At 44.0% G+C, this 22,991-nt stretch overlaps 1 long non-coding RNA gene across 1 annotated transcript in view; it reads right to left on the minus strand.

The window, feature by feature from the left end:
* Positions 1-15,875, minus strand: part of LOC128575518 (uncharacterized) — a 39,493-nt gene extending 23,618 nt beyond the window's left edge. The window contains exons 1-2 of the long non-coding RNA XR_008377015.1: positions 15,766-15,875; positions 13,856-13,928 (exon numbers count right to left, since the gene is read on the minus strand). This is a non-coding gene — a long non-coding RNA (uncharacterized LOC128575518). The remainder of the gene's footprint in view (positions 1-13,855; positions 13,929-15,765) is intronic.
* Between the last annotated feature and the right edge of the window lie 7,116 nt (positions 15,876-22,991).

A 22,991-nucleotide genomic window follows, 5' to 3' on the forward strand; every position in this document is an offset into this window, starting at 1 on the left:
GTCAAGAAATGAAGTTACTATTTTGACAAACAAAAAATAAAAAGACAGCATTTCTAACCTGAAACTAGGGAAATTAAATAAAAATTATAAAAGAAACAGAAAAAACCCAGCTGCAGTTTAGAGACACTTTCCTTAAAGAAACAGATTTCAAAGTTATAAATTAAAATCTCTTGCAATTTTTATTAAAAGTAGATCAATACTTAAAGAAAACCTTGCTGGGAGGCGGAGCAAGATGGCGGCCGAGTAACAGCTTCCTTACATCTGGGTACCGTGAGTCTGGGGAGATAGGACTCCAGGCATCTCTGGCTGGTGGGATCTGCCTATTATCATTCCTATGAGGATACAGGGAGTCAGCGAGAGACTTCTGGACCCCAAGAGGAGGACTAAAACAGTGGAAAACTGGCAAGTGGTCGCGTGTGTTCAATCCGTCTAAACCCGCCCACAACTGTAAGTTCAGTACGGGCGAGACTGCAAACCAGAAAGGCCTTACCTGTGAACTGTTTTGGTGTCTTTGGACCTGGCACTGAGTTGAACTGCCTTGGGGAGGGCCTGAGTGGGAGTGCGGAGAACTTTGGCCGTTGTCTAGGGCCCCAGTCTGAGCCGCTGAGCCAGAAGGAGCTAATAGTGTTTGGCGGTGGGTCACATGGAACCATTGTCAGTGATCTGCCCCGGCAAGCTCCGCCCTCAGGGTCGCAGAGCTAGAAACGGGTGGGAGCTGGTAACCCAGCAACCAAGTAGCCTAAGGGTGGGGTCTGAGCCGCCTTGCAGCCCTAACCCTCAGGGGCAGAGTGAGACCGGTTTTGGGATACTGGGTAAGTGGATAGCCACTTCAGCAGTGATTCCAGTGAGAAAGCTGGGAAAGCTTTTGCTCAGCAAGTTTACAAGTTCAAAGTGCCTTTTAAGTGGGCTGAAGAGACATTTAGAGTGTCTACCTGCTGGGGTTTGAGAAATCAGCAGCCTCCAGTCGTATCAGAACTGTGATTAACATCTCATACCCCAGAAGACCACGTGTTGCCCAGAGAACACTCAATAACATACAAACTGCTTTGTCTTTGGTTGTGTATTTTTTTCTTTTTTTTTGTTTGGTTGGTTTTTTTTGTTTATTTTGACGTTGTTGATGTTCTTTTGTTTTTTAATTTCAATCTTTTCCATACAGATCCTTTTTCTTTCTCAATTTTTCTAGTTTAATTACAATTTCCCATTGCTGCCTTTTTTAATAACTAGAACTTCATTTTTCCTAGTGTTTCTACCACTATCATTTGGTTTTTTACCCAATTTTATCCCCGCAAAGTTTTCTGTTTGCTTGTTTTGGTTTGATTTATAGCATTTTTGTCTTTCCTCTCTACTTGGTGGAGGTGGGGTACTGTGTCTGATCAGGTTAGCAAAGAGCTGCTGACCTCAAGGGAACCACGCAACTGGGCACCACCAGAAGGTGGGGTTTTTTTAAGGTTCTGTCAAAGTACCCTACTGTACACCTATATTGCCCTGTCTCCCTCTTTCTGTGCCTCTCTTCTTTTTGTCAATATTCCTTATACCCACCCCCTCTCCTTTCTCTTTCTTTTTTTTCTTATCACTCGATCCTCCTTTCTTTCATCCCTTTTTTGCTCTTCAACCTTCTCACCCTTCTGGTCCTGTAACCCTTAGTCCACAGGCACAAGAACTTAAAGAGCAAGAGGAAGTGAACGGAAAATTAGGGCAAGGAAACAGATAAAAGAAATCACTCATGAGGAAGAATCAGCAGAAAACTCCAGGCAACATGAAGAACCAGTACAGAACAACCCCGCCAAGGGACCATGAGGTAGCTACTGCAGAGGATTCCACCTATACAGAAATGTTAGGAATGACAGAAAAGGAATTTAGAATACACATGTTGAAAACAATGAAAGAAATGATGGAAACAATGAAGGAAATTGCTAATAAAGTGGAAAATAACCAAAAGGAAATCCAAAAACAGAAACAAATAAGAGATGAACGATATGAAGAATATAAAAAGGATATAGCAGAGCTGAAGGAACTCAAACAGTCAATTAGGGAACTTAAAGATGCAATGGAAAGTATCAGCAACAGGTTAGACTATGCAGAAGAAAGAATTTCAGAGGTAGAAGACAAAGTTCTTGAGATAACTCAGATAGTAAAAGAGGCCGAAAAGAAGAGAGAGAAAGCAGAACGTTCACTGTCAGAATTATGGGATTTTGTGAAGCGTTCCAACATACGAGTTATAGGAATTCCAGAAGGGGAAGAAGAATGCCCCAGAGGAATGGAAGCCATACTAGAGAATATTATGAAAGAAAATTTCCCAAACATCACCAAAGATTCTGACACACTGCTTTCAGAGGGATATCGGACCCCAGGTCGCCTCAACTCTAACCGAGCTTCTCCAAGACACATTGTGATGAACCTGTCCAAAGTCAAGACAAAAGAAAAGATTCTGCAAGCTGCCAGGAGTAAGCGCCAGTTGACCTACAGGGGCAAATCCATCAGAGTGACTGCAGGCTTCTCTAATGAAACTTTCCAAGCAAGAAGACAATGGTCATCTACCTTTAATCTACTTGAACAGAAAAATTTTCAGCCCAGAATTCTGTACCCTGCTAAGCTAAGCTTCAAAATTGATGGAGAAATCAAATCATTTACGGATATACAAACATTGAGGAAATTCGCCACAACAAGACCAGCTCTACAGGAAATACTTCAACCTGTTCTGCACACTGACCACCACAATGGATCAGCAGCAAAGTCAGAACTCAGAAATCAAAGGACAGAACCTAACCTCCACACTGATGCAAAAGATAAAACTAAGCAATGGACTCTCACAAAATAAGACGAATAGAATACTACCACAATTATCAATTATCTCAATAAATGTTAATGGCTTGAATTCCCCACTGAAGAGACATAGATTGGCTGACTGGATTAAAAAACACAAGCCATCCATTTGCTGTCTGCAAGAAACACACCTGGCTTCAAAAGACAAATTAAAGCTCCGAGTCAAGGGTTGGAAGACAATTTTTCAGGCAAATGGAATTCAGAAGAAAAGAGGAGTTGCAATCTTATTTTCCGATACATGTGGATTTAAAGCAACTAAAGTGAAAAAAGACAAAGATGGTCACTTTATATTGGTCAAGGGAAAATTACAACAAGAAGACATTTCAATCCTAAATATTTATGCACCCAATTTAAATGCTCCCAGATTCTTGAAGCAGACCTTACTCAGTCTGAGCAATATGATATCTGATAATACCATCATAACAGGGGACTTTAACACTCCTCTTACAGAGCTGGACAGATCCTCTAAACAGAGATTAAACAAAGATATAAGAGATTTAAATGAGACCCTAAAACAACTGTGCTTGATAGACGCATATAGAACACTTCACCCCAAAGATAAAGAATATACATTCTTCTCATCACCCCATGGAACATTCTCCAAAATTGATCATATCCTGGGACACAAAACAAATGTCAACAGAATCAAAAGAATTGAAATTTTACCTTGCATCTTCTCAGACCATAAGGCACTAAAGGTGGAACTCAACTCTAACAAAAATGCTCAACCCCACCCAAAGGCATGGAAATTAAACAATCTTCTGTTGAATAACAGATGGGTGCAGGAAGAAATAAAACAGGAAATCATTAACTTCCTTGAGCATAACAACAATGAAGACACAAGCTACCAAAACCTATGGGATACTGCAAAAGCAGTTTTGAGAGGAAAATTCATCGCTTTAGATGCCTACATTCGAAAAACAGAAAGAGAGTGCTTCAACAATCTCACAAGAGATCTTATGGAATTGGAAAAAGAAGAACAATCTAAGCCTAAACTCAGTAGAAGAAAAGAAATATCCAAAATCAAATCAGAGATCAATGAAATTGAAAACAAAAGAATCATTCAGAAAATTAATGAAACAAGGAGTTGGTTTTTTGAAAAAATAAATAAAATAGATAAACCATTGGCCAGACTAACGAGGAATAGAAAAGTAAAATCTCTAGTAACCTCAATCAGAAATGATAAAGGGGAAATAACAACTGATCCCACAGAGATACAAGAGATCATCTCTGAATACTACCAGAAACTCTATGCCCAGAAATTTGACAATGTGAAGGAAATGGATCAATATTTGGAATCACACCCTCTCCCTAGACTTAGCCAGGAAGAAATAGACCTCCTGAACAGACCAATTTCAAGCACTGAGATCAAAGAAACAATAAAAAAGCTTCCAACCAAAAAGTGCCCTGGTCCAGATGGCTTCACTCCAGAATTCTATCAAACATTCAAGGAAGAGCTTATTCCTGTACTGCAGAAATTATTCCAAAAAATTGAGGAAGAAGGAATCTTCCCCAACACATTCTATGAAGCAAACATCACCCTGATACAAAAACCATGAAAAGACCAAAACAAAAAGTAGAATTTCAGACCAATCTCACTCATGAACATAGATGCAAAAATTCTCAACAAAATCCTAGCCAATAGATTACAGCTTATCATCAAAAAAGCCATTCATCATGATCAAGTAGGCTTCATCCCAGGGATGCAAGGCTGGTTTAACATACGCAAGTCCATAAACATTATCCACCATATTAACAGAGGCAAAAATAAAGATCACATGATCCTCTCAATAGATGCAGAAAAAGCATTTGATAAAATCCAGCATCCTTTTCTAATTAGAACACTGAAGAGTATAGGCATAGGTGGCACATTTCTAAAACTGATTGAAGCTATCTATGACAAACCCACAGCCAACATTTTACTGAATGGAGTAAAACTGAAAGCTTTTCCTCTTAGAACTGGAACCAGACAAGGTTGTCCTCTGTCACCTTTACTATTCAACGTAGTGCTGGAAGTTCTAGCCTATACAATTCAGCAAGACAAGGAAATAAAGTGAATCCAAATGGGAGCAGAGGAGGTCAAACTCTCCCTCTTTGCTGACGACATGATCTTATACTTAGAGAACCCCAAAGACTCAACCACAAGACTCCTAGAAGTCATCAAAAAATACAGTAATGTTTCAGGATATAAAATCAATGTCCACAAGTCAGTAGCCTTTGTGTACACCAATAACAGTCAAGATGAGAAGCTAATTAAGGACACAACTCCCTTCACCATAGTTTCAAAGAAAATGAAATACCTAGGAATATACTTAACAAAGGAGGTGAAGGACCTCTATAAAGAAAACTATGAAATCCTCAGAAAGGAAATAGCAGAGGATATTAACAAATGGAAGAACATACCATGCTCATGAATGGGACGAATCAACATTGTTAAAATGTCTATACTTCCCAATGCAATCTACCTATTCAATGCCATTCCTATCAAAGTACCTACATCGTACTTTCAAGATTTGGAAAAAATGATTCTGCATTTTGTATGGAACCAGAAAAAACCCCATGTAGCTAAGGCAGTTCTTAGTAATAAAAATAAAGCTGGGGGCATCAGTATACCAGATTTTAGTCTGTACTACAAAGCCATAGTGGTCAAGACAGCATGGTACTGGCACAAAAACAGAGACATAGACACTTGGAATCGAATTGAAAACCAAGAAATGAAACTAACATCTTACAACCACCTAATCTTTGATAAACCAAACAAGAACTTACCTTGGGGGAAGGACTCCCTATTCAATAAATGGTGTTGGGAGAACTGAAAGTCTACATGTAAAAGACTGAAACTGGACCCACACCTTTCCCCACTCACAAAAATTGATTCAAGATGGATAAAGGACTTAAATTTAAGGCATGAAACAATAAAAATCCTCAAAGAAAGCATAGGAAAAACACTGGAAGATATTGCCCTGGGGGAAGACTTCATGAAGAAGACTGCCATGGCAATTGCAACAACAACAAAAATAAACAAATGGGACTTCATTAAACTGAAAAGCTTCTGTACAGCTAAGGAGACAATAACCAAAGCAAAGAGACAACCTACACAATGGGAAAGGATATTTGCATATTTTCAATCAGGCAAAAGCTTGATAACCAGGATCTATAGAGAACTCAAATTAATCCACATGAAAAAAGCCAACAACCCCTTATATCAATGGGCAAGAGACATGAATAGAACTTTCTCTAAAGATGACAGACGAATGGCTAACAGACACATGAAAAAATGTTCATCATCTCTATATATTAGAGAAATGCAAATCAAAACAACCCTGAGATATCATCTAACCCCAGTGAGAATGGCCCACATCACAAAATCTCAAAACTGCAGATGCTGGCGTGGATGTGGAGAGAAGGGAACACTTTTACACTGCTGGTGGGACTGCAAACTAGTACAACCTTTCTGGAAGGAAGTATGGAGAAACCTCAAAGCACTCAAGCTAGACCTCCCATTTGATCCTGCAATCCCATTACTGGGCATCTACCCAGAAGGAAAAAAATCCTTTTATCATAAGGACACTTGTACTAGCCTGTTTATTGCAGCTCAATTTACAATCGCCAAAATGTGGAAACAGCATAAATGCCCACCAACCCAGGAATGTATTAACAAGCTGTGGTATATGTATACCATGGAATACTATTCAGCCATTAAAAAAAATGGAGACTTTACATCCTTCATATTAACCTGGATGGAAGTGGAAGACATTATTCTTAGTAAAGCATCATAAGAATGGAGAAGCATGAATCCTATGTACTCAATCTTGATATGAGGGCAATTAATGACAATTAAGGTTATGGGGGGGAAGCAGAAAGAGGGATGGAGGGAGCGGTGGGGCCTTAGTGTGTGTCACACTTTATGGGGGCAAGACATGATTGCAAGAGGGACTTTACCTAACAATTGCAATCAGTGTAACTGGCTTATTGTACCCTCAATGAATCCCCAACAATAAAAAAATAAAAAAAGAAAACCTTGCTGTTCTACTATGGGGACCAAATTTTTGCTTTTGTATTAGTGTATTTTTAATATCAGAGCTCAATCTTTTAATGAGACTTATAAATCATTTCTTTCTAATTACAATCAACTTGATCATACATAAAATTCCTTTTATAAACTCATCCCTTCACCAAACTGAGCATGACTTAGACATTTCACGCCACACTTAAACTTTTTGCTTTTACTATAATTCCTCTTTCTTAAATAACCAGCCATTTTCCTTTAGGTTAAGAATTTACCTCACAAAATTCTTTTTTATACAAAATTATTTTTTTCTTTTTAACCTTTCTTACCAAAAATGCATCTTCATGTTTATAACTTTATTCACTTGTCACTCCTACTTCATGGTTCTTTTCTACCTTGTGTCTGTTTTCTTACTAAATATATATTCTCAAGCAACTTTTTTTTATTTTTTGACACATAGTCTTACTATGTAACCCTCAGTAGAGTGCCGTGTCCTTACAGCTCACAGCAACCTCAAACTCTTGGGCTTAAACAATCCTCTTGCCTCAGCCTCCCAATTAGCTGGGACTACAGACACCCACCACAACGCCCAGCTATTTTGTTGTTGTTGTTGTTGTAGTTGTCCTTGTTGTGTAGCAGGCCCAATCCGGGTTCAAACCTGCCAGCCCCAGTGTCTGTGGCCGACGTCCTAACCACTGACCTACAGATGCCCAGTCCTAGAGCAACTTTTAAATAGCCTTTGAGTTAGAAAAAAATATTTTAAAATAACAAACACATTTTATGCTTTTTATTAATTTTTCATTAAAACACATTTTTCAGTACACTTTGTATACAGAATTATATACATTAGTTAAGATTTTAACTCTTAGCAACCCTAAATTTTAGTGAAAATCTAGGAAGCAAAAAATTTTTGAACTGTCACATATTATTATTTTATAGACAAAAACATTTTATAATTTTAAAAACATGTTTCCCCACAACATAATTTTAAGGTGTATTAATAGACTCAAATATAATCCCAGAGCAAACTTATATTTATTCTCAGCAATTGGTTTCAGTTCTTTATGCTATTGCAAATGACCCAGACATTTCATGAGTATTATTTAACTTAGAATAATATATCTTTAAGAATTTAAATCATATGAAAAGTTTATTTATAAGTATTAATCCAATTTATACTTATTTAGTTTGTCTTTAATAATTATGCCTAAATTCCTTATGAAAAAAAACTGAGTTATTAACAGAGCTAGTCATCATTTCAAGTTAGTTCCCTGTTAATCATTTTTATTTCCTGTGAATATCAGACATTTACCAAAGCAAGACCCTTGAAGCTCAAAATATAGGTATCTTGCAGGTAACTCAGAAGATACTGCCATCTTCATTAAACCAATGATATTGAATGAGTCTTACTTATCAAAAAAGTATACAAAGAAAGATCTTTCTGTTTTAGGCTGGGTTTAGAATTTTATAAGCTTTGTGTCAAACCCTGACACCTTAAGTCATCTAACAGAGACAAATAAAAAACCACATGACCAGTAAATCCAGGCAAAAATGTATTCTGATAATGTCTATTTTTTGTTTTGTTAACAATTTTAAAATCAGCTTATTTATAAAATATTTACTTAAGTGAACTAAAAGTCATTTGGGCTAATGAGTATATATTTTGTATAAGTGCTTATTTATCTAAGCCAATATGAATAGAATTTCTTAAGGAGTTGCTGACTGACTACATCAGATTTTGCCACGCAGGTACAACATATACCAAAGTACATGTACATATGTGTGAACAAACTAAACACAGAAAGCTCTTACAGCTTTCATTATAGAGTTTTAATCATGAAACAAAATGAGACAAATGAACTTACTGGTATATAAAAGAAACCAATATTTATAATGTTTATTTTTGATCTTAAACTATTTTTAGAAACAAGCAAGGGAAAAGAGACAAAACATTTACAGATGCACATAACCAAACCAAAATAACACCAAGGTAAGACTGATCACAAAAAATATTTAACCAAGGTATGCAAATCAAATAAAATATTAAATTAAACATGCAGAAAGAACCAAGAGTAAGTTCACCAGAAAAGACTTGTTTCATAGACAGAATCTAAATTACATAGAAAACAGAGTATCCAAACCAGGAAGTCACTTGCCTCCAGACCAGAGAGGAATTGTCAGAAAGTTAAAAAAAAAAAAATTATTCTATCCCAGATATAGGGATGTTCATTCTGAGAAAATTCATCAGGGCAAAAAAAGTGAGCACAGAAGTGGAGAATTCAAAGGGTTTAAGTGAGTACTGAACACTCTTTCAAGAATTGCTGATTCCTTTCAATAGTAATCCTTTCTTCAGATCCCACTTCTGACACCATTTACATCAACCTATACAAGGATGAATAGCAAGGATGATTCCAGTCCAAGATTGAACAGTTACTGGAGAGATGTCCTCACAGAAATATTTTTGGCATAAGGTTGTAGTGGTCTTTGCACAAGGTTGTGGTTTTTGCAGAGTCTTTTATGTTAGTTTTATCACCAGGCATTTATGCATGAGAACCCTCTCTTCGGAGCCTTCTCCAGCTCTTTGTCAGCTGTTTTGTTTTTTCCGTTTGTTTATTTATTTTTTAACACAATTGATACCATTTTTATTCTGACAACTTTCACAAAAAGAAGATATGAGAATATAAGTAAAGAGTTCAAGGCCAGAGAGAGATTTGAAGATATGATGTTGCTGGCACTGAAGATGAAGGACAGGGCCATAAACTATGGAACTGGGGCCATCTCTGGAGACTGGAAATGACATGAAAACAGATTCTCCCCTACAGCCTCCAGAAAGAACCAGCCCTGTCAACACTTTGACTTAAGCTCAGTGAAACGGGTTTTAAACTTCTGACTTCAAAAATTGTAAGATAATAAATTCAACTTGTTTTCAGCCACTAAACTTGTAGGAATTTTTGATAACAGCAATAGGAAACCAATGCAGTTCATCTTTCTCATCTTTTAAGTGAAGATAATAATATATAGTTTAGTAACAACGATCTAATGGTACATAATGGTGATAAAATGGCTGAGTACAGAGTTGTCATGAGAACAGCTCTAACTTCCTGGGGTCATGTCCTCTGAGCTCCACCTCTTACGAGGTGTATGACCCAGGCAAGTTGTGTCACCTTCTACAATAAACCACTTGTCCATCCTGGAAGGGACCAAGTTCTCCTACCTCTGCCCCATGTGCTGGAGTAGCACCCCTGTCCCCTCCCCCAGTAACTCATCCTTCACATCTCACCCTGGACACCATCTCTACTAGGAACTCCTCTGGACCCTCTAAGCCAGGACCATTGCCCCTCCTGTATGTTCTAGAAGCAAACACTCAGTGTACCTCTCCTCACAGTTCTTACTGGCTGCAAAATATGTCAGTAAAAATGATTTGGCATCCTCAGTGTCATAATTGTAAGAAATAAAATCCCAAGCCCCACAGCTGACCAAATGGAACCTTTCTTGGTCAAGGGAATTCCCACGAAACCTTAAAACTGGGTTCTTGGCCACAAATGAATGGGAGGTTAGACACACCTCATTATGCCCCCTCCCTCATTAACTACCATCAGACTTCCTTCCCAAAGGGCTAAACAGAACCAACCCTCTGGAAAGATATGCCCTGCCACTGATGTCAATCAACTGCCTAACTCTGCTCTCCCTTTCTGCACTTTTAGAACAACCAACCAGAATTCCTTCCTAATAAGAGACCACTGACCATGGAGCAGTTCTGACTGTGGAGGCTGCACAGAAGGTTTTTGTGTCTTCTGCGTCATCTTTTGATGTCAGAGGGCTAAAAATCCCACCCTCAGATCATGCTAACACCATAATTTTCTGAACATGGATCGCATGGAGTGCCATGGAGCCCAGGTGCACAGGTGCATGTTTCTCCTTTCATGAATATTCGTGATTCTTCCTGGTTTGGTATGTATATTTGGCCACCCTGCTCAGCATAAATTCCCATTCCAGGTTCCTTTCCCTTGAAGAGCTTATGTCCCACTTCCAGCCAGAGGCTATACTTCCCGGTCTGTCAGAACGGACACCCTGCGGGCTGCAACCCTTTATGAGTAATAAAGCTTATCCTTTCCTGATGTATGAACCTCATCATTTTTCAGCTGACACCTGTTATGGTATGAATGAAGCAAGACTCTTACAAAGCACCCAGTCTAGTCTATTGTAATCAGCTTCTTCCTTTAAGGTCTGTATTCCTTCTAGATTTTGTTCTTAGTGATTGGGGTACCAGGCTGGAAGTTGTCACCTCCCTGGAAAACAGCACTGAGCTCAGCACAGAGCAGGAGCATAATTGTTGAATGAAGGAAGTTTTGTTTGAACCATTTTCTGGGACCCCTCACTCCATTGGAACATTCTCCCTATGAGCAATGTTAGAGATGACCTAAGAGAAACTGAGACCCAGAGAGGAGAAGTGACCAGCCCTAGAATGGGCAGCAAAGTATTGGCCCAACCCAAAATGGGTTTCTTTCCATCACTCTCCCTCCTCACCCCATTTTTCTCTCTTCTCTATTTCTCTTACTCTGGCTTTCCCTTCTTCCCCTCTTCCCCTCTTCTTCTCACTTCCGCCTTCTCTTCCCTTACCCTACTTTGTCCTCCCCTTCCCTTTCTGTTCTCTCCAGGGAGTCCCTCTGCTCCCCATGGAGAGGGACCACCCTTGTCTCTAGCCTGCACTCCAGGCTACTTGCTAGAAAAGTCCCCTGTCGTTGGGCTTGCTGCTAGTGAAATAACACTCTTGCTGTCCCTTCTAATTAGCTACTGCCGTGGGCTGTTTGGACTGGGCCTGTGCAGCTTGCTTTGTTTGTGAACAGAGCAACTCTACTTAAGGACATCCATCAGAGGAGGGCAGCGTCCTCCCCAGTGGCTGTGTGATTCTCAGCCCAGCACCTAGGCTTCTGCCATATCCTGAGAAAGAAAAGTCAGGCATTGGACCACCAGCCTTGAGCTTCTCCTGTTGGAGGCAGGTGTGTCCTAGAGTCACAGAGAAGTTGACAGAGAGGACACACTGAGCCTCACTGCTGGCCCCAGCCCATCTGCCCTGTGTTGCAGAGGGCAGTGCTCCTGTTTTGCAGAGAGGACTCAGGCTCTGAGTCTGCAGACCTGGGTTCAGATTATTCCTCGACTCCATCCTTTTCTAGACTCTTTCAGCCTCATTTTTCTTGTTTGTAAAATGGGGGAAATATTACCTGACTTAGGAGCCAGCTGTGAGGAGAAAAAGAGTTGTTGCTACATGGAAAAGTGCCTGTACAGCTGGTGGCACCAGGTAGGTGCTCAGCCAATGTTACTTCTTTATTATCTTTCCTTATCACACAAACTCCTGATGCACACTCACACCAAAGGAACATGCTCACCTTTATACATTTTCTGGTCAAAATGTCTTGACTTCTTCTCCAACATGAGAACTCTTAGTTATCCTCTAAAACCCACCCTCAGGTGTCACAGGGCGCATGGAGCGTTCTCTGACCATTTAACTCCCCTCCTCTGGTGGGATTGGTCTCCCCTTCACATGCCACCATCTTATTCAAGGCTCTTTAGTGTCCAGAGGTAACTCCAATGAGGGTATTAAATAATGTTTGCTGCTGTCTGTCACAGAAACAGTCACAACTGCACTTCCTGGGTACTGGGCATGGGAAGCCAAAGGAATCAAGACGGCATCTCTCTCCTTCTCCCCCTCCCTCTGAGAAGTTATATAGACTCTGTGGCTGCCTCTCACACAGATTTTCTGTCCTCACTTGTCATCGTGCATCTGGTTGAAAATGGCATCCACAGTCCTAACTGCACATAGTCTTTTGGTGTGAATAAAATGAAATGTGGCATGAAAATGACCAAGAAGATGTCCCTGAACTACTCTGCATGGCAAAGGAGCACCACCACACGACCAGTACCCAATGCCACACCTTCAGTAAAGGGCATGTGGGAGCAGCCCAGGGAAGAGGTGGGCACAGGCTTCTCCAAGGCTGTCAGACACCTCAGGGAGCACTCAGCACACTGCTGTCACGGCCTCAGCGTGGAGCACAAGCCACTGCCTAGCTGCTTTTCCTGCCAGAGCACAAGCTCCCATTTCTCATCGCAGCTTGCAGAACAAGCTGGAACTGGGAAGACACCAGTGCTGTGTGAGATGACTACAGTGAAAGAGAGATGATGAAATAAGGGTTGCTGTTCTCCATGATACTGCCCTGTTGTTACAAACTATTACTGTATTTCCATTAACTAGAGAGAACTATCATTTGTGATTCATCTCGAGCCTGTATCCACTCACCCCACCACTTACTCATCCATTCCCTTTTCATTTTCTTTTCACACATCTTCACAATTTTTCTCTCCTTCATCCCTCTTACCATTTATCTAACCATCTATGCTTTCATCCATCCACTCACTCATACACCCACCCATCCATCCACCCACCATATCCATCCATCCATCCACCCTCCTATCAAGTTTCCTTGGATCTTGTCCCATCTACTTATGCCTAACAGAGTCCAAGTCTCCAGAAAAGCATCCTCAGTCTCCCTGGGAATGATTTTCCATGATCCCCGATAGAACTTTCCAGGGAGGCATTAAGTAGAATCCACCATTTACTTCCAGTTTTCCTACCCAACGCTACTGAAACATGTGCATGTGTGTGTACACAAGTGCACACACACACACACACCCCTCTCGTTGCCTCTACTGAGTGCTGCAGATTTTTCAAGCTCCTGTGGGCACCATGACTGCCTCTTCTGTCCCCACCCCTGCCCTGGAGCCCTGAGGAGCCAAAGCTGCGCGGCAATCCATGGTAATGTGGGGTCCTCAAGCAGCCATGTTTGTGGTTGTAGTTGGAAACACCTTTGCAGCTGACAAATACCAAGACAAAATGCAGCAGTGAGGTGAGAGCAGGGGTGGAGACATCCTGAGAGGGTGAGGCCATAGGCATAAAAAGACATCAGCCAAATGAAGTCATGAATGAGTAGGGAGCTTAGGTCTTGTGACACCCCAGAATAGATGTACCTGCCGCCTCAGGCTGAGTTCATCCACGCCGGTTCTCCTGCAGGGCATTTTCTGGCCGATTGCCTTTGCTTCTCTCATCTGGAGAGAGACAGGGAGGTGAAGGTATCTATTTTTACACCTCGCAGAACTGCAGGGGAGCAGGGATGCAGCCTGCTGGCTGCCAGCATCTAGGCAGCATCAGGCAGCTGATTAGGCAAGGAGGGGATAATGAGGGCTGCCACCGTGGTCCCTGACACTCCCCAGAAAATGCCCTTAGAAGCACTGTGAGCAGCATCCTCAGCTACTGTCACTCAAACCCAGAATCCACAGAGGAGCCAGCGCAGGCTGGCCCAACACCAGACCTGTTATTATATACATGCCCTATAAATACACACACACTTATATGTGTACACAAACATAAATATTTAATCTCATTGGTTCCCCGGCAACAGAAATCCTTATGATTGGAGGATGCCCCCCATAGGAGACAGAGCCTAAAAATGCCAGAGTTGCTCCTTCCCAGCCTCCTGTACAGCTTGGGTGAGGTCATGTGACAGGTCTCCTCCAATCAGATCCTCCCCCACTCCGCCCCACCCCCGCCTTCCTGCTAGACCCTGGGCCGCCCAAGGGGAAGCAGTTCTCCTCGCAGAGCCTATTCTGGAGATGGTGGTGATGGTGGCAGCAGAGGCTGGGACATGGGGATTCGGTGGCAGGGGTCCACTGCAGCCTGCAGGCTGGGATAATGGTGGTAAGGGTGTTGCAAGCTGTGGGGTGCAGGACTTGGTGGAGCCCAAGATGCTTCTTCAGGAGGTTGATTTGGGACACCAGTCCTGGTGCCACAACCCCCCAGCCTGGCTCGATAACCAGGCTCTGCAAATGACTCTTATTATTTTTAGTAGCTTTATTGAGATAGAATCATAAAATTCACAGGTTTTTAAGTATAAAATTAAAGGAACTTCAGCAAACCTACAGAACTATGCAGCCTTTACTACAGCCAGCGTCTTTGTATCACCCCAGTAACAAACCTTGGCCTGATGGAAGTGTGCACCTCCCCGCCCCAGGCAGGCACTAATCTTTCTGTCTCTGTGTGCCTTCCCTTGACATTTCATCAGATGGAAGTCTGAAGTGCATGGTCTTTTGTGTGTGGCTTCTTCGCTTAGTAAAATATTTGCAAGATTCTCCATGCCATAGCATGTTTACTATCAACCAAGCAAATATCATTGTGAAAAATAAATGAAACATTTAATGCAAATGCTCTTTTTGATGGCCGAATGTGTTTTATTGCGTGAATATACCACATTTTTCTTCATTTACCAAGTGATGGACCCTTGGGTTCTTTCCAGTGGGAGGCAAGTTTCAGGGGCTCTTCTACCAGAGAGACACCCCGGGTCTAAACATCTCTTTCTCCTCCCTCCCTAGTAAATGTCTAATTAATGCAGAGATCTCAGTGGACCTGCCACCTCCTGGGGAGGCTTCTCCCTCAGGGCTAGGCCATCCTGGGGCCTCTCCTGCACCCCTTCTGTCAGACTCTAAGACAACTGAGATTGAGGCTGCGCCTGGCTTTTCTTCACTGCCAAATTCTCAGTTCCCTGAACAGAGCCTGGCACACAGCAGGTGCTCACTAAACACCTGCTTACTAGATCCATAAATAAGAGCTACTGTTTATGAAGCACCTATTGCCAAACTAAGGACTCTGTTTGCCTGTCACTCAAGCCAATTAATGGAGAAGCAGATGAGAGATCAAAAGTTTCACTTGTATTTACAGAAAAGCCAGCAATTCCAGAGAAGAGCCAGGGTGTCTCCTCAAAGTACTGTTCTGCCATCCTCCCTCTCTTTACTTTTATAGTCTCACAGTAAGTCTCCCCAGTGTTCTTACCCATTACAGTATATTTCAAACAGATTGCCCCTCGTAGGTTACAAACGTACACAACATCTTCCTACCTTAGAGTGGTTATATCATCAAAGCATTTTACTCCAGACTAAGTTTATAGTTAGTCAGCACTTCACTGTGTGCACAGAGTGTCCTGGGTCCTTGACTGGTACCAATCCCACAGACATTAGAATGAGTATAAGAGACAAACATGAACAAATCTATACAAATGTGACAACTTCAGTAGAAAAATGTATTTAAAGATACAGCTACCAAAGATTACTCAAGAAGAAATTGATAGCCAAGATAGTCCCATGTTCATGAAAGAAATGGAACAATTAGACTTAAAAATCTTCCCTCAAGAAAACACAAGGCCTCTGTATAAACAGCTTCTCTACAGAATTGTAACAAATTTTTAAGGATGAAATCATACAAAATCTGCACAAATTTGTGCAATAGTTTGAATATTTTTGTCTACTCTGAATCACGTGTTAAAACTTAATCCCTAATATAACAGTATTGAGAGGTGTTTCGATCATGAGGCTCTGCTCTCTTGAATGGATTAATGCTTTTATGTAAAGGCTTGACACAGGGAGGTCACCTCTTTCGCCCTCCTGCCTTTTGCCATGTGAGTACGTAACATTTCTACTCTCTGGAGGATGCAGCATTCAGGGTGCAATCATGAAAGCAAGACTGTGCCCTCAGCTGCCAGTGCCTTGGTCTTGGACTTCCCTCCCTCCAGAACTGTGAGAAATAAAACAGCAGAATTATGGTTCTATATAAATTACCCAGTCTCAGGTATTTTGTTATATCAGCAGAAACAGACTAAGACTCCTGACTTTAAGATGTAGGATAACGCTGCAATAATCAAAGGAGTGTGGTATTGGCATCAAGATAGGCAAACAGACCATAGGAACAGAATGGAGAGTGCAGAAATAGACGCACACATTAAGGATAACTGATTTTTGATAAAAATGCAAAGCTGATTCAGTGGAGGAAAACAGTCTTTTCAACAAATGGTGCTGGAACAAGTGGATATTCGTATTTTTAAAAATGGACTTTGATCCATACCTCATCCCTCACCCCGAAGTGAATGGCCTGACAAGCAGTAGGTATCCAGCACAGGTCAGCTGGCTCTGTGGGTGTCTGTGGCTGCGGCTGCTGTTGCTTAAAAGTTATTTGGTGGATGATGCCACTCAATCTGTGAAGCCCAAGATGCAGACCTGGGACCTCTGAAAGGAAACTTGCAGGGGACAGATTTCAACTCTCAAAAGCGAGACCTGCTTATCCTATGAGTTGCCCCTGTCCTACAGGTGTGGGACCCAAGGCAAGGTGAGGCCTGGGTGAAGGCTCCATGGCAGGGACTAATGTGGGCTGCAGGGCTGAGCCTGAGACAACTTACTGGCTATGCAACCTTCAGTCTGGGCCTATTTCCTCATCTGCAGTGTGAGGATAATAATACTTTTATGTACTTTGGATGTGAGAAATAAATAGTCTACGGATATACTAAGCATAGAGCATGGCATCCAATTAGCCCTGCAGAAATATTCACCAGGATGAATGAAGTGCTTGTGGGAACAAGCACTACAGACCTGCTCTGTTTGTCCCAAATGTGGACCTGCAGCAGGAGCCATCCTCATCCTCAGGCCCCGAGTCACCATGTGGAGGAAAGCTGCCTCCTACTTGGGAGTGTCAGGGGTGAGCCCTGGGTCCTTGGGCTTCACTGAGGAGCCATCCTTGAGGTCAGGAAGACAGTAAATAGTAACTGACACCTGGGGAAGGCTGCAGCCCAGGCCCTCGCCAAGGTGCTAAATCTCCAATGGCCTTCTTCCTGGCATAGTCTGGGTCTGCCCCATGGCTTGCTCCCTTCTGGACTAGGCAGGGAGGCTGGGGGTGTGTGTGGCTGATGGAGACAGGGCAGGGAATGGAGGCATGGGGTCTGTAAGGGTCTTGCCCAGGGTCACTCAACAGGTCAGTGGCCAAGGGGGCTGCTGGCTTCTCCCAGGTTTTCTGAGCTGAGGAAGGGGCTTCCAGCCTTGCCATCCTCCTGCTTTGGTAAGAAGGCCTGATGCTAGGCTCTTCACTCAGGACTGGAGAGGGCTCCTTTGGGCTGGTCCTCTCTTAGAAGCCACTCTGACATGTCCCAATTCGGAGCCCAATTCATCTATTTCAGATGCTGATCCCAAAGGTCATCTCTCTAAAAGAGTCTCAACTTCGCCTGCATAAGGGAAAGTCCTGGACCCTGCTCCTCCCAAAGATAGCCTGGACCTAGGTCTAGAGAAGTTCTTCTTAAACCATCTAGGACAAATCTCTCATCCCTGCCTCTGCAGCCTCAGGTCCTTTCTCAAATGGGACACTAAAGCAGGCCCAGCCATGCACTATTTTCTGGTTCATTCTGTCTCTGACACCTAAGCAACAGAATAAAGAGTGAGGTCGGGGGATGACCATCTTGTTTCAGGAAGCCCTTCTGAGGAGGACCTTCAGCTGAGACCATCACAGACCGTCAGGGTGGACAGGTAAGTTTTAGAGTTAGATTCTCTAGTCCAGGGATCACTGGAATCTTCCAGAGGGCAGGGAGAATTCCAGAGTAAGAGACAAAACAGGGTAAGCATGATGCTGAAGATACTGGTGTGCAACCTCCAGGCTGAGTGTGGTGGTCAGGAGTGGTAGGGACTGTGGGAAACTGAAGTGCCTGCCCCTCTCCAGGGGGCTCAAGCCCAGAGTGTCCAGCCTCCCTGTGAATCCAAGGAGACAGAGATGTGGATTTCTACACAGAATATCCCAACTGGTAGACATCGGAAGTCCATCCTATTTTGAAAAAATACTTTATGCAGAAAAAACGAAGGTGGATCCATTCTATAGCCATCAGATTGCCACCTTTGACTTAGATCAACATCTGCATTTTACAGGTGAGGCCACCTCCTGTGTGTGTGTGGGTGAGGACTAGTCCCGAAGAAAAGAATCTACCTCTGCCTCTCTCTCTCTCCCCTGTCTTCTTCCTTCTCCAGTCTTGGCATCTCCTGTCTGACCCTCACCCTGACCTGCCACTCCTTCCACTTCCACTCCTCTCCCTCCTCCCCTTCAGTGCCTGGTGTTTATTTCCAGAACTTCAGAATCTTTCCCACGCCTCTGACATTTACTCTTTAGAATTAGAATATTTTCTGTTTCTCTTTCCCAGAATGAGGCTGCTGGGTGAGATTTCCCCAGGGTCCTGCCCTTCTGGAGGTGCAGTGTGGTGGTGAAGCCAGTGTGTGTCAGCCAGCAATTATTAGGCACCCACAGTGCACCAGGCGCTTCTCATGAATTACTGTGCTCAATCCACTGAAGACCCCTGTGGGGGTGGCGTCACCATCTGCACATGTCAGATGAGTGAACCGAGCCTCAGAAAGGTTAAATAAGGAGTCTGCTCACTCAGCAAGTGAGGGGTGGAGCAGGGTTGAAAGCAGCACCTCCCTGACTCCAAAGCCCAGCTCTTTCCTGTGTGCTCCACTTTCAAGGTCCATGGGGCTGGTGTGTTGAAGGACATGGAGCATTTGGGGAGACTCAGAGTTTAGGAGATTGAAATCCACCAGAGGGGAAGCAAGGGTGAAGACGCAGGGGTGAGCCGTGTGCTGGGCATGTTTGAGGGGCCACTTGATGGAGCTGTGGTGAAGGATTCAGGAGCAAGAGAGGATGAGGACAGTGATGGGCAGGCTTGGTCTACGTGGTTGCAAGTGACAGAAAACCCAGCCCATCTGGCGGAGCTTGAGAGGAAATGCATTAGCTTATCTGAGAGGCCAGTGCCAGGGTCAGGTGTGCAGGGGTGAGAGGAAGGTCTGATCCCAGACAGAAAATGTGCAAGTCAGACCAGCTCCCCCCCAAATATTAACCTAACATCTCACAAAGATGAGCACACACTGAGAGCTTACCGTGGATCGGGCACAGTTCTAAGGGTTCCGCATCCACTAACTTATCTCTCCCCACAACTCTGTGTAGGAGACTCTATGAGAAAAGCAATCCAGACTTTATAGAAGAGGAAACTGAGGCTCACAGAGGTTCAGTGACTAACACAGCAGGTGGTAGAGCCCAGGTTTGGACTGTGGTGTCCTGTCTGACTCCAGAGTTTGTATTTTGACCGCTGAACCCCCGCTGACCACGGGCAGCCTGGCCTGCTAAAGCTCAGGGGCTTCCTTCAGGAAGAAACAAGGAACTATTGACTGTGCTGAAGCAGGGACATGGCACGGGCAGAGAAGCCAGTCGGCAGCAGGGCCTGGCCGGGGCCAGTAGCGCCAGGGTGGAGGAGGAGAGGGCAGGGCGTGTCTCTGAGGCTCGCCGATCCCCTGTTGCCCTCTAGTTTTGTGCTGCTGAGTAGGTTGAAGAAGTGGATCCCAGGGTGGAGGGCTTGACGATGGGAATGGCCTGGCTCTATAGGGGCACCTGGGTTGGTGTTTTCCCCACTCAACTCTGCATTCCCCCAAGAAGGAGGCAGACAGGACTCTCCAATGTTAGTTTTCTGTGAGTAACAAAATACCCCAAAACTTAGCAGCTTAAAACAACACCTATATATCATCCGTTTCTGTGGGTCAGAAGTCCAGTTTCTTGTACAACTTGGGATCATAAAGTTCTGCTCCCTCCCAGCCCGGCCCCCTGACCCCCACAGCAGAAGCTGACCCTCGTACCCCACCTGGGCCCTGGGCCCTTGGTGAGGCAGGGCTCAGCCCCTCAGCATCCACGCTCCCACATTCCCCAGCCCTCATCCCCTTAGCACCCCAGGCACCCAGCACCCCAGCTCCTCCCACCCCCCAGTTCCCCAGCTTCCTGCCTCCTGGCCTTGGCCTCTTTCCGCAGAGGCCTCATGAGATACAGTGCTGGGAGCCTGAGGATGGCTGACCAGGCTATAAACCCAGGAGGTTCCCACCACACCCTGGGCAGACAGAGGCCCAGCAGGATGGGGGATGGGGTCACACTGAGGGCCCTGTCACCCACTCCACGTTTCATTTTTGTCCTGATGGTGTGGAATGATGCTTACAGGTGGAGCTCCCTTGGTGACAATGGCCTTGGAGGAGCCAGGAGAGGAGAAGGGCTATTTCTGTTTGTTGAACTTTGGTACATGCCAGGCACCACACCAGGGTCTTTGCATTAAATGTTTCATTTATTTTTCACAATGATATTTGCTTGGTTGATATTAAAATCCACCTTTGATATTTGGGGAAACTGACATTCAGAGCAGTAAAGCAGCCTGCCTGAGGTCACAGGGCCAGGATTCAGCCCTGGTGTCTCACCCAGAAGCCTGCGCTTAGCTCAGCAGGTGGCAGGGCCAGGACGTGGCTGCCCGTGGGGCTTCACCAACAGGCGGCTCATATCCACTGTGCAGATGCTGCATGGGGCTGAAGGAGGCCTGCTCCCTGCCCTCGAGGTCTGAGGTGATGTGAGGAGCAGAGGAGGAAGGGAGGAAAGCAAAGGATTCCCCAGGGATAAACAAAAGCTCCTCCATATAGATCAGGACATTTTCTATGGTGAGTAACTCAAATCCAGCTTGAAATACATCTACACAGGTGCCCGGAATCAGTCACTGTGGCCTTATTTTTATTTTTCATTTATTTATTTTTTTGTAGAGACAGAGTCTCATTTTATGGCCCTCGGTAGAGTGCCGTGGCCTCACACAGCTCACAGCAACCTCCATCTCCTGGGCTTAAGCGATTCTCTTGCCTCAGCCTCCCGAGTAGCTGGGACTACAGGCTATTTTTTAGTTTTTTAAAATTCAGATTAATATGTGGGTCCTGAGAGGTTATTCTGAGACGTGAATAAAAAGAAATGGTCCGGGTTCTGTGTGGGCAACGTGGCCTTTATCCACTCATGTGTGAGTGGGCTGAGTTCAAAAAGGAAGTCAGCATGTGGTTAGGGCGGGGTGGGAATAAAGATCGGGGCTGGGGGGGTTGGTGCACTCATCCCTTTCTGCGCAGGACATGTGCACTCTGTTTCTGTGTCCCTGAGCTTGCTGGGTTCTATTTGAGTTGGGTCCCTGTGGTTGGCCTTGTCAGATACAAATGATTAGGTTACATTGTTTGCATTTCTAAGGCAAAGTTCAAGTTGTAGTTGAACCACGACCCTTTTCCATGCCTCACTTTCTCCCATATGTGAGATAGTCCCTAAAGTGCCCCCCACTCTAGATTTTGTGGTCTAACAGATACAGAGTCAATAACCTCTTGGAGCCTCGGTTTCCCCTCCTATAACACAAGGTGGTAATAAAACTCTTGTCGTTATGTGCTGTAAGAATGCAGTGAGGGTACGTGTGAAGTTGCTCAGCTTCTGGGGGTTGGGCCCCCCTGCTGCTGTGATGGGAGTGGTTGTAGGGGAATGCGGGGACTCTGCTATGATGGGTGGGGCTGCAGCCTCTACCCAGAGCCTCTGGGCTCTGAGCCATCTCTGGTCTAAACTTGTCAGCAGCATTTTACCATTTTGTCCCCAACCCACACAAGGGCTGAGATAAAGGTCCTGAGTGATCTGTTTGAAATGTAAAAACCTGCTGGGCATGGTGGCTTGCCTGTAATCCTAACATTCTGGGAGGCTGAGGTGGGTGGATTGCCTGAGCTCATAGGTTCGAGACCAGCCTGAGCAAGAGTGAGACCCATCTCTAAAAATAGCCCAGAGTTGTGGTGGGCGCCTGTAGTCCCAGCTACGAGGGAGGCTGAGGCAAGAGAATCACTTGAGCCCAAGAGTTGGAGGTTGCTGTGAGCTATGACGCCACTGTACTCTATCGAGGATGACAAAGTGACACTCTTATCTCAAAAAAAAAAAAGAAAGAGAAAGAAAGAAAAGAAAAGAAATGAAATGTAAAACTTTCCTGTCCTTCTGCTGTTTAAAGCCCCTTAGAGGCTCCCACTGCTCCTAAAGCAAAGACCCAAACCTTGAGGGCTTCTTTCCAGGGCCCTCCCCCACCCCCATGCAATCCAGGTGTGAAATGGAGGCTCTGAGAGGTGATGAGACTCTCCAAAGGCCACTCTATCTGGGGATGACAGAGTCAGAGCAGGATTCAAACCAGTGACCATCAGAAATCAGTCCCTGAGGTTCAACTGGCTAAATGCAGACCGTTTCTACCCCTGTATCTGGGATTGCTGATCACACAACTTCTCAGAGGTTAGGTAAATACTGCCCAGTCCAGGGTGTTTATTGGGCAGAATGAATGAATGGCCTCATCCACGCAGGTCTCCTAATCTGTTAGTTTCCACACACTGGGCCTCTCTGCAGCCTCAGCTCACTCTGATTTGTTTTCTTCCCAAGGCTGCACATCTATTGATCTAGAAAGAA

This window comes from Nycticebus coucang, chromosome 22 (assembly GCF_027406575.1).
Source record: "Nycticebus coucang isolate mNycCou1 chromosome 22, mNycCou1.pri, whole genome shotgun sequence".
NCBI classification, from domain to species: Eukaryota; Metazoa; Chordata; class Mammalia; order Primates; family Lorisidae; genus Nycticebus; species Nycticebus coucang.